Here is a 12,745-nt window from a genome sequence, read left to right on the forward strand (position 1 = left end):
TTGTGTACTTTTGCCTCTGGCGAAAATTAAAACTTGAATTCTGTTAGAAAGCACCGACGACTCCCGAGGTCATGAAATTCCTTATAACATGTGGACTTTCGTGCTGTTCAGATGAAATTCAACGTGCAGCATTGTTTCTCTAGAATAACTGATAACGTGTAGCAAAGAGCAAGGTTGTCATAGTGAGCACTTGGTATGCCAGTCGTGATAAAAAACGCACTAACGTCGACTTGCAGTAGGGTTTTGGAACATATACTGCATTCGAATATTATGAAGTACCTCGAAGAAAACGATTTATTGAGACATAGTCAGCACGGATTCAGAAAATATCAGTCTTGTGAAACACAACTAGCTCTTTATAGTCATGAAGTAATAAGTGCTATCGACAGGGGATGTCAAATTGATTCCATATTTTTAGATTTCCAGAAGGATTTCGACACCGTTCCTCACAAGCGTCTTCTAACCAAACTGCCTATGGAATATCGCCTCAGTTGTGCGACTGGATTCGTGATTTCCTGTCAGAAAGGTCACAGTTAGTAGTAATAGACGGATAGCCATCGTGGAAAACAGAAGTAATATCCGGCGTTCCCCAAGGAAGTGTTATAGGCCCTCTGTTGTTCCTGGTCTATATTAACAACATAGGAGACAATCTCAGTAGCCCTCTGTAACGTTCCCTGGCATTTTCACAATTTATTTGTAACATATACGCCGATCTGGGCAAGTTATATATATATATATATATATATATATATATATATATCTTAATATTACTGAATGTGGTATGAAATATGTTTGTTATTTTTATTATATTTTTTTGTAACATTTCTCTGTATTAGGATAGGAAATTTCTATATTTATTATGTGAATGTAAAAGTGTCAGTATTTGCGGTATCAGCGATATTTGCTAGAAATCGATTTACAAAGAAATGTTAATAATCGTAATAGTCGTGCCGTTGTTTATCTTTGGCATGTGGAGACTCTCTGTCGTTGTATGGACAGAGCAGCTAGTGAGGAAGGGTCAGTTGTGTGGACAGAGCCGCTAGAGTGAGGAAGGGTCAGTTGTGGACAGAGCAGCTGAAGTGAGGAAGAAGTGAGGAAGTGTTAATCCTTGATCGCTCTAGCAGACGCGATGTGCAGCTACGCTCGCGCCCATTAGACGCGCCTGATTCATTAACCCGCATTGTGGGCACTAAAGGTTGTGTATGCATCGTGGTTATCCAGCAGAGTTAAGATGTACTTCTTTTGTATCTGTCGGGACTTTCCCGCCTTTAATCAAAGCGTACGAATTAATGTGAGTTGACTTGTTGTTTGGGCTAAATATATTAGTATTCATTAAAAGTGTGAATTATTTATGTAAATGAGCATGCCCACGTCATCTATAAATCACATGCGTAATGTAGTAGGTTTGATCAGTGATAAATGTCGGCTTGGCAATAATTAAGACATTTTCTGTTAATTAAAATTTTCTTGTGTTCTATGGCTAGTGCCGGGATAAAAGTCAGTAAAAATATTTCACAAAAAAAAAAAACCCACTGCATTCTGGAAAGTGTATGCCAAGGCCGAATGATTTAAGAGACTCAGTTCTTATCCAGATAGTACTATCCAATTAATATGAGTGCACGTAATAATTTCCTTTAAATGTACGTAATCCTTAAGAAAGTAAAATTTGTTTTTTTTTATTACCACACGTAATGAAGAGAGTGGTTCTACAACAAAGTTCGCACTAAGGCAAATTAACTTTTAAGCAAGAAATAAAATTATTATTTCCTTCATTCCAGGAATATCATTAAACCTCTTAGATTGTTTGTAGATGATGTTGTCATTTACCGTCTTGTAAAGCCATCAGATGATCAAAACGACTTGCAAAATGATATAGAAAAGATATCTGTACGGTGCGAAAAGTGTCAACTGACCCTGAATAAAGAAAAATGTGAAGTTATTCACATGAGTGTTAAAAGAAATCAGCATTTCGATTACGCGATAAGTCACACAAATCTGAAGGCTGTAAATTCAGCTAAATACTTAGGGATTACAATTTGAAACTACCTAAGTTGGAACGATAACATAGATAATATTTTGGGTAGAGCAAACCAAAGACTACGATTCATTGGCAGACCACTTGAAGGTGCAAAAGGTCTACTAAAGAGACTGCTTACACCACGGTTGTCCGCCCTATTCTGGAGTATTGCTGTGCGGTGTGGGATCCGCATCAGGTGGGACTGACGGATGACATCGAAAAAGTACAAAGAAGGGCAGTTCGTTTTGTATTATCGCGAAATATGGGAGATAGTGTCATAGACATGATACGTGAATTGGAGTGGCAATCATTAAAACAAAGGCGTTTTTCGTTGCGACGGGATCTTCTAATGAAATTTGAATCGCCAGTTTTCTCCTCCGATTGCGAAAACATTCTGTTGGCACCCACGTACATAGGGAGAAATGACCATCACGATAAAATAAGAGAAATGAGGGCTTGCACAGAAAAATTTTAGTGCTCGTTTTTCCCGACTGCCGTTCGAGACTGGAACGGTAGAGAGACAGCTTGAAGGTGGTTCATTGAACCCTCTGCCAGGCAGTTAATTGTGAATAGCAGAGTAATCACGTAGATGTAGATGTAGATGAACCATACCAGAGTTACGTGTTTGTTTAAATTTGGTATAATAGGACACACGTTAGTGGAATGTCTTTCCTGACGGCGGGACGGTGGTTTCCGGCGCTGATATCTTGATACTATGTGATCAATTACCACATTTGTTATGTCGTTAAAGTTCTCTTAGAAGCTTCTTTCAAGTGACACAGAAAGAAGTATATGGTTACGTTAGAAAAAAAAAGTCGATTCGTAATTCAGCGACTGTAAACAGTAAAGACTACGTGCCAACGTCAGGAAATTCGCCGAAGTGTCCGCCACGACTTTGAGAAATCATACGTCGATAAATTTATTCATCCTGGATATTTTTGGTGTGGCCTGTCTTAGTTGTCTCACCCTGTGTTTGTTGCAGTATGTATAGGTATCCAGATTGAAGCGTTGTTTTTTGTTCCAGCCATATACTCCGAAGCTCCAAAGAAACAGATATAGGCATGCGTATTCAAATAGAGAGATACGTAAACAGGCAGAGTACGGCGCTGCGGTCGGCAACGCATATATAAGACAACAAGTGTCTGGCGCAGATGTTAGACCGGTTACAAAGATTTAAGTGAGTTTGAACGTGGTGTTATAATCGATGAATGAGGGACGGCACACAGCATCTCCGAGGTAGCGATGAAGTGGGGATTTTCCTGAACGAACATTTCAGGAGCGTACCGTGAATATCAGGAATCGGTAAAACATAAAATATCCGACATCGCTGCGGCCGGAAAAAGATTCTGCGAGAACGGGACCAAAGACGACTGAAGAGAATCGTTCAATGCGACTGAAGGGCAAACCTTCCGCAAATTGCTGCAGATTTCAATGCTGGGTCATCAACAAGTGTCAACGTGCGAACCATTCAACGAATCGTCATCGACTTGGGCTTTCGGAGCCGAAGGCCCACTCGTGTACCGCTGATGACTGCACAACACAAATCTTTACGCCTCGCCCGGACCCATGAACACCGACATTGGACTGTTGATGACTGGAAACATGTTGCCTAGACGGACAAGTCTCGTTTCAAATTGTACCGATCGGGTGGACGTGTAATGGGTATGGAGACATCTTCATGAATCCATGGACTTGAATATCAGCAGGGCACTGTTCAAGCTGGTGGAGGCTCTGTACTTGTGTGGGGCGTGTGCGGTTGGAGTGATATGGACCCCTGAGACGTCTAGATACGACTCTGTCAGGTGACACGTACGGAAGCGTCCTGTCTGTTCACTGCATCCATTCATTTCCATTGTGCATTCCGACGGACTAGGGCAATTCCAGCAGGACAATGCGACACCGCACGTTTCCAGTGTTGCTACAGAGTGGCTTACGGAACACTCTTCCGAGTTTGAACACTTCCGCTGACCACCAAACTCCCCAGACATGAATATTATTGAGCATATCAAGGATTGCTTTGCAACGTGTTGTTCAGAAGAGATCTCCTACCCCCTCGTACTCTTATGGACAGCCCTGCAAGATTCATGGTGTCTATTCCCTCCAGCACTACTTCAGAGATTAATCGAGTCCCTGCCACGTCATGTTGCGGCGCTTCTGCGTGCTCGCGGGGCCCAGCACGATATTGACAGCTGTACCGGTTTCTTTGGCTCCTCAGGTTAATTTAATTGTGTCTAGATTTGCAGAGATTGTAACACACTGACAGAAGTTGAAAGTGCTACACCATGAACACCTTTAGTGAACTCTACGGAATTGATACTCTACTACTGCCGTACCTTTGGGACATAATGATAAAAATTTCATTGTCTTGTGAGCTTCGGTGGATGAGTATTGGGTGTGTCTACCGTTACTACAACTTTCCAGGTGGATTCCGCAACTCAGCACGCCAAGAGCACTTGCACGTGCGGCTTATGAGAATCTTTCGGACTTTTCGGACTTCGAGAAAGGTGCAATCATTGGCATGAGGAGGAAGGCAGCATCAAACAGAGTCGTCCCAAAGGCAGTTATCTGATATCCCGTGTCTGCAGAACGACTGGTGATGCGATGTACTCATGAGAACAGAGCGACAGAGGAAAAGGCAAGGTTCTTTCCGTAAGGACTAAATTATGACAAGACTCTAGGAGTGTTCGACTGGTGACGCGTGACAACAGCTGAACTTTTAGCAGAGGTTACACGTAGAGTTTCGCCACGAACCATCGGGAACCGATTACTGGAAGCTGTATTAAGATCTCGATTTGTTGTGCGTCGTTTACCATCCTACGGATTACTGAGGCTTGCATGGAGAGAACCCGGAATCATAATGGGGCACCAAGTAGCATTCTGTTACATTCGGCTATGCGTCACGCTTCTGTTTATGCGTTACGCAGCGTACCTGATGGAAGGTCACAGCAGACACATACCTATCCGTCCTGGAATCATGGTGTGGGAAGCTATTGTATATGACAGAAGAACAAATATGATGACTGTTTGCTGTAAGCACAATTGTCACCATTATGGGGCATCAATGCTAGAAAGTGGCAAGGAGGAAGGAAGGAATATTGGGATTATCGTCCCGTCGACAAGACGGAGCCAAAGGTCGTTTTCTATCAAAGATGGGGAAGGACATCGGCCGTGCACCTTCAGAGCAACCATCCCGGCATTTGCCTGGAACGATTTAGGGAAATCACGAGAAATGTAAATGTGGATGGCCGGACCCGAGTTTGAACCGTCGTCCTCCCGCATGTGAATCCAGTGTGCTACCACTGCGCCACCTCGCTCGGTCTAAAACCTAGTGTCATACCCTTGAGGAGCAGAGTACCAACTGACATTTTCCTGCAGGATAATGTGACACCCCACACTGCTGTTGTCTCCATTAACACCTGGAAGATTGCACGCATTCTTGGCTGGCCTGCTCGGTCCCTTGACGAGACAGGCATATGGCTTGTCTGAGGAAGCTCGTACTTTCGGGCCAACCTCCAGTCAGAAGTCATCATAAACTAACACAGTACGTGTTGAAGGCATGGCAGAAGTTACTCAATATGCGAATCAGAGACCGTTTGCTCCCATGTACGGAATACAAAGGTGAATTCGTGCCTGTGGAGATCACACTTCTTATTGATGTTAGACATCACTTTTGAATGGTATGAAAGTTTAACCGTTTAATACCAGTTACGTGATGAACATCTTCACTAAGCTTAACGAACAGTGTTGTAACACCCTCATTTCTGTCAGAGTATTACCGACAAAGTTGTTTCAGTGTTGTTACGCTGGCTGTTCTCTGCAATTGCAAGGCGACAGAAGGCAGTAGCTGTGGCCTGGCCGCTTGCCGCAGCGCTGTTAAAATCCCCGTGTGACGTTGTGGAGCTGGCGTACGGTGGAAACCGTAACTTGTCAGACAGGCCTTAACAGTTCAGTTACCTTTCGTTTGTCGTCCTAGCAGAGGAGACTGAAAGGACACCGCGCAAAAGTCGTTATGACAGAGAGGGCAATGAACCAGGTGGGAGGTTGGACACACAGCTGACGTCACTCATACCGAAATAATCGGCAGTTTGATGTAGAATTCTGTCACGTATGTCTGTATGAAGTACCTTTGCTTTATCACGTTATTTGTCGTGACTCCATCGTGCACGCTGCTCTGATGAAAATTTTGTTCTTTCAGTGACGAATATATTTGGCATGTGCTAACGGATGACGACACAGAACTGCTGGGTTGCTGCTTTTAATCGTATTCCAGGGTGATTAATCGTGGTACACGGCACTTATACACGGTGAGTCACCTAACGTTACCGCTGGATATATTTCGTAAACCACATCAAATACTGACGAACCGATTCCACAGACCGAGCGTGAGGAGAGGGGCTAGTGTAATTGGTTAATACAAACCATAAAAAAATGCACGGAAGTATGTTTTTTAACACAAACCTACGTTTTTTTAATGGAACCCCGTTAGTTTTGTTAGCACATCTGAACATATAAACAAATACGTAATCAGTGCCGTTTGTTGCATTGTAAACTGTTAATTACATCCGGAGATATTGTCACCTAAAGTTGACGCTTGAGTACCACTCCTCCACTGTTCGATCGTGTGTATCGGAGAGCACCGAATTACGTAGGAATCCAAAGGGAACGGTGATGGACCTTAGGTACATAAGAGACTGGAACAGCACATTACGTCCACATGCTAACACCTTTTTATTGGTGTTTTTCACTGACGCACATGTACATTACCATGAGGGGTGACGTACACGTACACACGTGGTTTCCGTTTTCAATTACGGAGTGGAATAGAGTGTGTCCCGACATGTCAGGCCAATAGATGTTCAATGTGGTGGCCATCATTTGCTGCACACAATTGCAATCTCTGGCGTAATGAATGTCGTACACGCCGCAGTACATCTGGTGTAATGTGGGCCGCAGCCTGCCACAATACGTTGTTTCAAATCCTCTGGGGTTGTTGGCACATCACGGTACACATTCTCCTTTAACGTACCCCATAGAAAGAAGTCCAGAGGTGTAAGATCAGGAGAACGGGCTGGCCAATTTATGCGTCCTCCACGTCCTATGAAACGCCCGTCGAACATCCTGTCAAGGGTCAGCCTAGTGTTAATTGCGGAATGTGCAGGTGCACCATCATGCTGATACAACATACGTCGGCGCGTTTCCAGTCGGACATTTTCGAGCAACGTTGGCAGATCATTCTGTAGAAACGCGATGTATGTTGCAGCTGTTTGGGCCCCTGCAATGAAGTGAGGACCAATGAGGTGGTCGCCAATGATTCCGCACCATACATTTACAGTCCACGGTCGCTGTCGCTCTACCTGTCTGAGCCAGCGAGGATTGTCCACGGACCAGTAATGCATGTTCCGTAGATTCACTGCCCCGTGGTTTGTGAAACCCGCTTCATCGGTAAACAGGTAGAACTGCAACGCATTCTCTGTTAATGCCCATTGACAGAATTGCACTCGATGATTAAAGTCATCACCATGTAATTGCTGATGTAGCGACACATGAAACGGGTGAAAGCGGTGACGATGCAGTATGCGCATGACACTACATTGACTCAGTCCACCGGCTCTCGCAATGTCCCGTGTACTCATGTGTGGGTTCATGGCAACAGTAGCTAACACACCAACTGCACCCGCTTCTCCTGTGACGGGCCTGTTACGGACCCGTTTGCGTGATACGACCATACCTGTTGCATACAGTTGGCGGTAGCTGTTTTGCAATGTGCGGCACGTTGGATGCTCTCTGTCCGGGTACCGTTCTGCATACACCCTGCAGGCTTGAGCTGCATTTCGTCGACACTCGCCATAGATGAGTATCATCTCCGCCTTTTCAGAGTTCTAATACACCATGGTCACAGTTCCTACAACACTACACTATCACAGACGTCTGGTAACACGGTGTACTACAGTTGGTCTGCGTGCGGAGACGAATGCAGAATAACAATAACAGCAAGCGCTACATGCGGACACTGCGACAGCTAGACCAAACCACAACAGTGCACTACAGCCACACTCGTAAACACGGTCGTCATCGTAAACATGTCCCTGCAGATGTTGCTCACCGACCGTGGCCCTTGTTTGTTACGACACGCAACTGAACGTTGGAGGTTTCAAGCGTCAACTTTAGGTTACAATATCTCCGGATGTAATTAACATTTTACAATGCAACAAACGGCACTGATTACGTATTTGTTTATATGTTCAGATGTGCTAACAAAACTAATGTGGTTCCATTTAAAAGAACGTAGGTTTGTGTTAAAAAACATACTTCCGTGCATTTTTGTATGGTTTGAATTAAACAATTACACTAGCCCCTCTCCTCACGTTTGGTCTGTGGAAACGGTTCGTCAGTATTTGATGTGGTTTACGAAATATATCCAGCGGTAACGTTAGGTGACTCACCCTGTATATTTATCTCGGGATCGCCATATTGTTTAATGTATTTGAGATGCATAAGCACGTACAAACAAGAAATTACGAAAGCTATTTTAATTTATAGTTAAATCAAATGATGCACGAACGCTTGTTGAGTTTCACAGATTAAACTTCTTTTTAACACATGAATGAGCGAATTACACGAGTTCTTGCTGGTCCCCCGTCACTGTCTGTTGACAGCACTCCCACCCAGGCGATTAATACGAAAACAACTCGTCCCACTTTGAAGAGGTGGTATAGATCAACAGGCCGACGAGGGTCTAATAACGATCTATTCAGTCTCCGACCGTGTCAGGCGTCGGAAACGTTTCTAATTGCAGTGTGTCCTTGATTAGTATGTTGTGAACCTATAATTCCTGAATACACGCACATTTTTCTAGTTAAACAGGGGGATTATAGGTTCACAATACTCGACCGAGGGAAACCTTCAGTGGCGTACTACCAAAAAAAATGCATTAATAGAAAACTAAGCTAATGTACACAGAAAGTATACATTTGGATGCAGATTTACTTGAGATAAAGAAATGGCGATACTGTGACAGGTGGACAGTGTTGGGGGAAATTTGCTTAAGAGAGAGAGACAGATTGAGAGAAGTAGAGAGAGAGAGAGAGAGAGAGAGAGAGAGAGAGCTGAATCGATTCACATGACACAGGGGTCTTCAATGTGTTCCTATGCCTCCACGTGCAAGAAGGCACTACCAGAATGAGATTTTCACTCTGCAGCGCAGTGTGCGCTGATATGAAACTTCCTGGCAGATTAAAACTGTGTGCCGGACCGAGACTCGAACTCGGGACCTTTGCCTTTCGCGGGCAAGTGCTCTACCAAGGTTCGCAAGGTTCGCAGGAGAGCTCCTGTAAAGTTTGGAAGGTAGGAGACGAGGTACTGGCGGAGGTAAAGCTGTGGGGGCGGGACGTGAGTCGTGCTTGGTTATCTCAGTTGGTAGAGCACTTGCCCGCGAAAGGCAAAAGTCCCGAGTTCGAGTCTCGGTCCGGCACACAGTGTTAAGCTGCCAGGAAGTTTCAAGAAGGCACTAAACGAATAAGTTCTCTAAAAATGGCGGCAACCGAAAGCTGTTGTGAGATTTCGGTTCCTCAGCTCTTCAGGAATAATAACAATAATGTCTTTCCTGTCTAGGAATTTTTATTAAGAAGCTAAACCAAAATCGAAAGTCGAAAGAATTAGAAATGAAAGTGAAAAAAGGCAATAAGTACACCAGAGTACGGTACAATATCAAAGAGTCCTGAATCTGTAATCAGACTGCATGATTTTGCTATCTTTCTTCAAGGGCTGGGACAGGAGTTAGTTTGTAATTTTCCAATATGCTACTCCAGACGGGTGTGAAATGAATGTGCTCAACGGAAAACACTGACAAGGGGAGGCCGCCAATTGTGAAATTCAGATTCGATTCATACTGCGCATAATAAAAGCTCATGGCCAGAGGTGTAATGTGGCAAAGCACCAAGATGCACTTCTCAGCCGTTGTCGAGAAAATCGACAGTTAAAAGAAACCGTTGCCGTGAAATACTCTCTACGATTAATAATGTTCTACAGCGTCGTGGCGCAGCGGTAAGCGCTCGGGTTCGTAATCCGAAGGTCTCCGGATCAAATCTCGCGCCATGCATTTTTTTAATTAGTTTTTTGTAATTCAAATATATATATATATAAACTATTAATGAATTGCTTATGCATGTTGGTGAAGGCGGATCGCTCTCCAATTGTACCGCCTCCATTTTTGCGTTTGTTTAACAGGGTGTACCAAAGCTCTCACGTCCGCACGGATTTTCGACGATGTTATAAGTTGCGCTAGGGGCCGCATCTACCTTCTTTCGAAGTTAGCAAGGAACTACGCTGTTATGCGGCGGCTCGTTTCGGCCCATTCAACATCTGTCCTTCAAGTGTAACGAGCGAGTAACGGAGTTTATATTTCATACTTGCCGCAGCAAATTTGTGTTCGTAGGGTCTCTATTCTAATTCGAACGTTTGACTTACGCTATACGTATTCGTTTCGGAATACCGTTTCTACGTCTTCCGTTAGCTATACGTGGTTAACATTATGAAGACAATTAATAACATTTGTGAAATACAACTTTGTTTGCGGAAAACGTAATGATGTTCGAAGTTGCCAGTTATTCCACGAGAAACGACTTTCAACAACTTATTATATGCATAATTGTTGCAACAGATTGCCGGGAATTATATATATATATATATATATATATTTGAATTACAAAAAACAAATACCAAAAAAAAAAAGGTTGCAGGGCGCGAGATTCGATCCGGCGACCTTCGGATTACGAACCCGAGCGCTTACCGCTGCGCCACGACGCTGTAGAACGTTATTAATCGTAGAGAGTATTTCACGGCAACGGTTTCTTTTAACTGTCGATTTTCTCGACAACGGCTGAGAAGTGCATCTTGGTGCTTTGCCACATTACACCTCTGGCCATGAGCTATTATTATGCGCAGTATGAATGGAATCTGAATTTCACAATTGGCGGCCTCCCCTTGTGAAAGCGAAAATGAATATTTGGCCCTGTCTGACTACCCTTTGAAGCGGCCCTTAGGATCTCTTAATGGTGATATAATCTCCTCGATCTTGTTCTTTAACATATAAATTACAACTTCAACATAAATGAAGAATTAAGGGAACCAGTAACTACAAATGATAAATGCTGTTTCTGCTTATACATCTATTGTGGATTAAAACCCCTTTATATATTACAAATGTTTATACATCAATGTCCAATGAACATAAAGAGATACAAATGGATTTCCTAACTAATATGGTTGATCAGTTGCCCAAGTGTGCCCCTTTTTATGGCTACGCGATCTAACATAAATAACACAAGATGATTGACATCATCTACGTACCAAACACTAGAAGACACTACTTTCAACGATGACCTACAGTGGTGTGCAACCTCAGTGGAAGTTAAAGTTACATGATCACAACTGTTTAGCTTTATAGCCCTAATAAGCCGAAGAAATTAGCAATACCGCCGTATGTACTGCGTCTGGTGCGTGGGAGTGATGGTTCTTGTACACGTCAGCGACGATGGAAGAATTCCAGACACAAAATAAAAACTCATTCAAACACTAGGACGGCAGAAGGCGGTCTTCTGACTAATATACTCTAATACTGTCTTCTCCTCTCTGTGTTCTACAGACGAGAAACGCGAACTCCCAGCCACAAGGACGGACTTCAGATAACGTCTCAACGTGAGTATAGGCAGAAGAAGTGCTCTCAATCACTGAACGCTGCGTACTCAACAATGACTCAATACACGTAGGCGAAGTCCAGAATCGTATAAGTTCGTAACAGTACAGTGCCTAACCGTTCAAACTATAAAATCTCCTGAGAGCAATGTCAGCTAGTCCGTCTGTACCAACAAAAGCTGATTCTGAGCGACTGTCAAACACGGGCACTCAAAACGGAAGACTACTTTCTTTCCACCGCTAGCTTCCCAGCAAAGCTTGACTCCCCCCCTCGTGACTGCAGAAGGCGAATCACATTCTCGAAACCACGGAATATTTTCTCCCTCTCTACAGATTCTTCCGAACGCCGGCCAACCATATTTTAGACTTTTGTCGTCCAGCGCAGAAAGTTTGCGAGGAAATACCTATACCCGTTAATTAAGATTTAATAGAATGATACGCTTCTTCGAGTAAAAATGCTCGGAAATAACCCAGTCTGCGTGATTTCCGAGGTAACGCTTCCTCGTGCCTCTCTGCCGCGTCCCATATTTTCAGAGTTTCCGAAGTATTATCCGCTTATCAAAAAAATGGTTCAAATGGCTCTGAGCACTATGGGACTCAACTGCTGAGGTCATTAGTCCCCTAGAACTTAGAACTAGTTAAACCGAACTAACCTAAGGACATCACACACATCCATGCCCGAGGCAGGATTCGAACCTGCGACCGTAGCGGTCTTGCGGTTCCAGACTGCAGCGCCTTTAACCGCACGGCCACTTCGGCCGGCTATCCGCTTATCCTTCCAGCCCCGCTACTAAACTAGCCGGCCGCTGCTGTATTCTACTTCAGTGCTCTGGTGTCCCGACCGTCCGTCTTGTCTACTTCGCCCGCATCTCGTGGTCGTGCGGTAGCGTTCTCGCTCCCCACGCCCGGGTTCCCGGGTTCGATTCCCGGCGGGGTCAGGGATTTTCTCTGCCTCGTGATGGCTGGGTGTTGTGTGCTGTCCTTATGTTAGTTAGGTTTAAGTAGTTCTAAGTTCTAGGGGACTGATGACCACAG

The sequence above is a fragment of the Schistocerca nitens genome, chromosome 1 (assembly GCF_023898315.1).
Source record: "Schistocerca nitens isolate TAMUIC-IGC-003100 chromosome 1, iqSchNite1.1, whole genome shotgun sequence".
In the NCBI taxonomy this organism is placed as follows: domain Eukaryota; kingdom Metazoa; phylum Arthropoda; class Insecta; order Orthoptera; family Acrididae; genus Schistocerca; species Schistocerca nitens.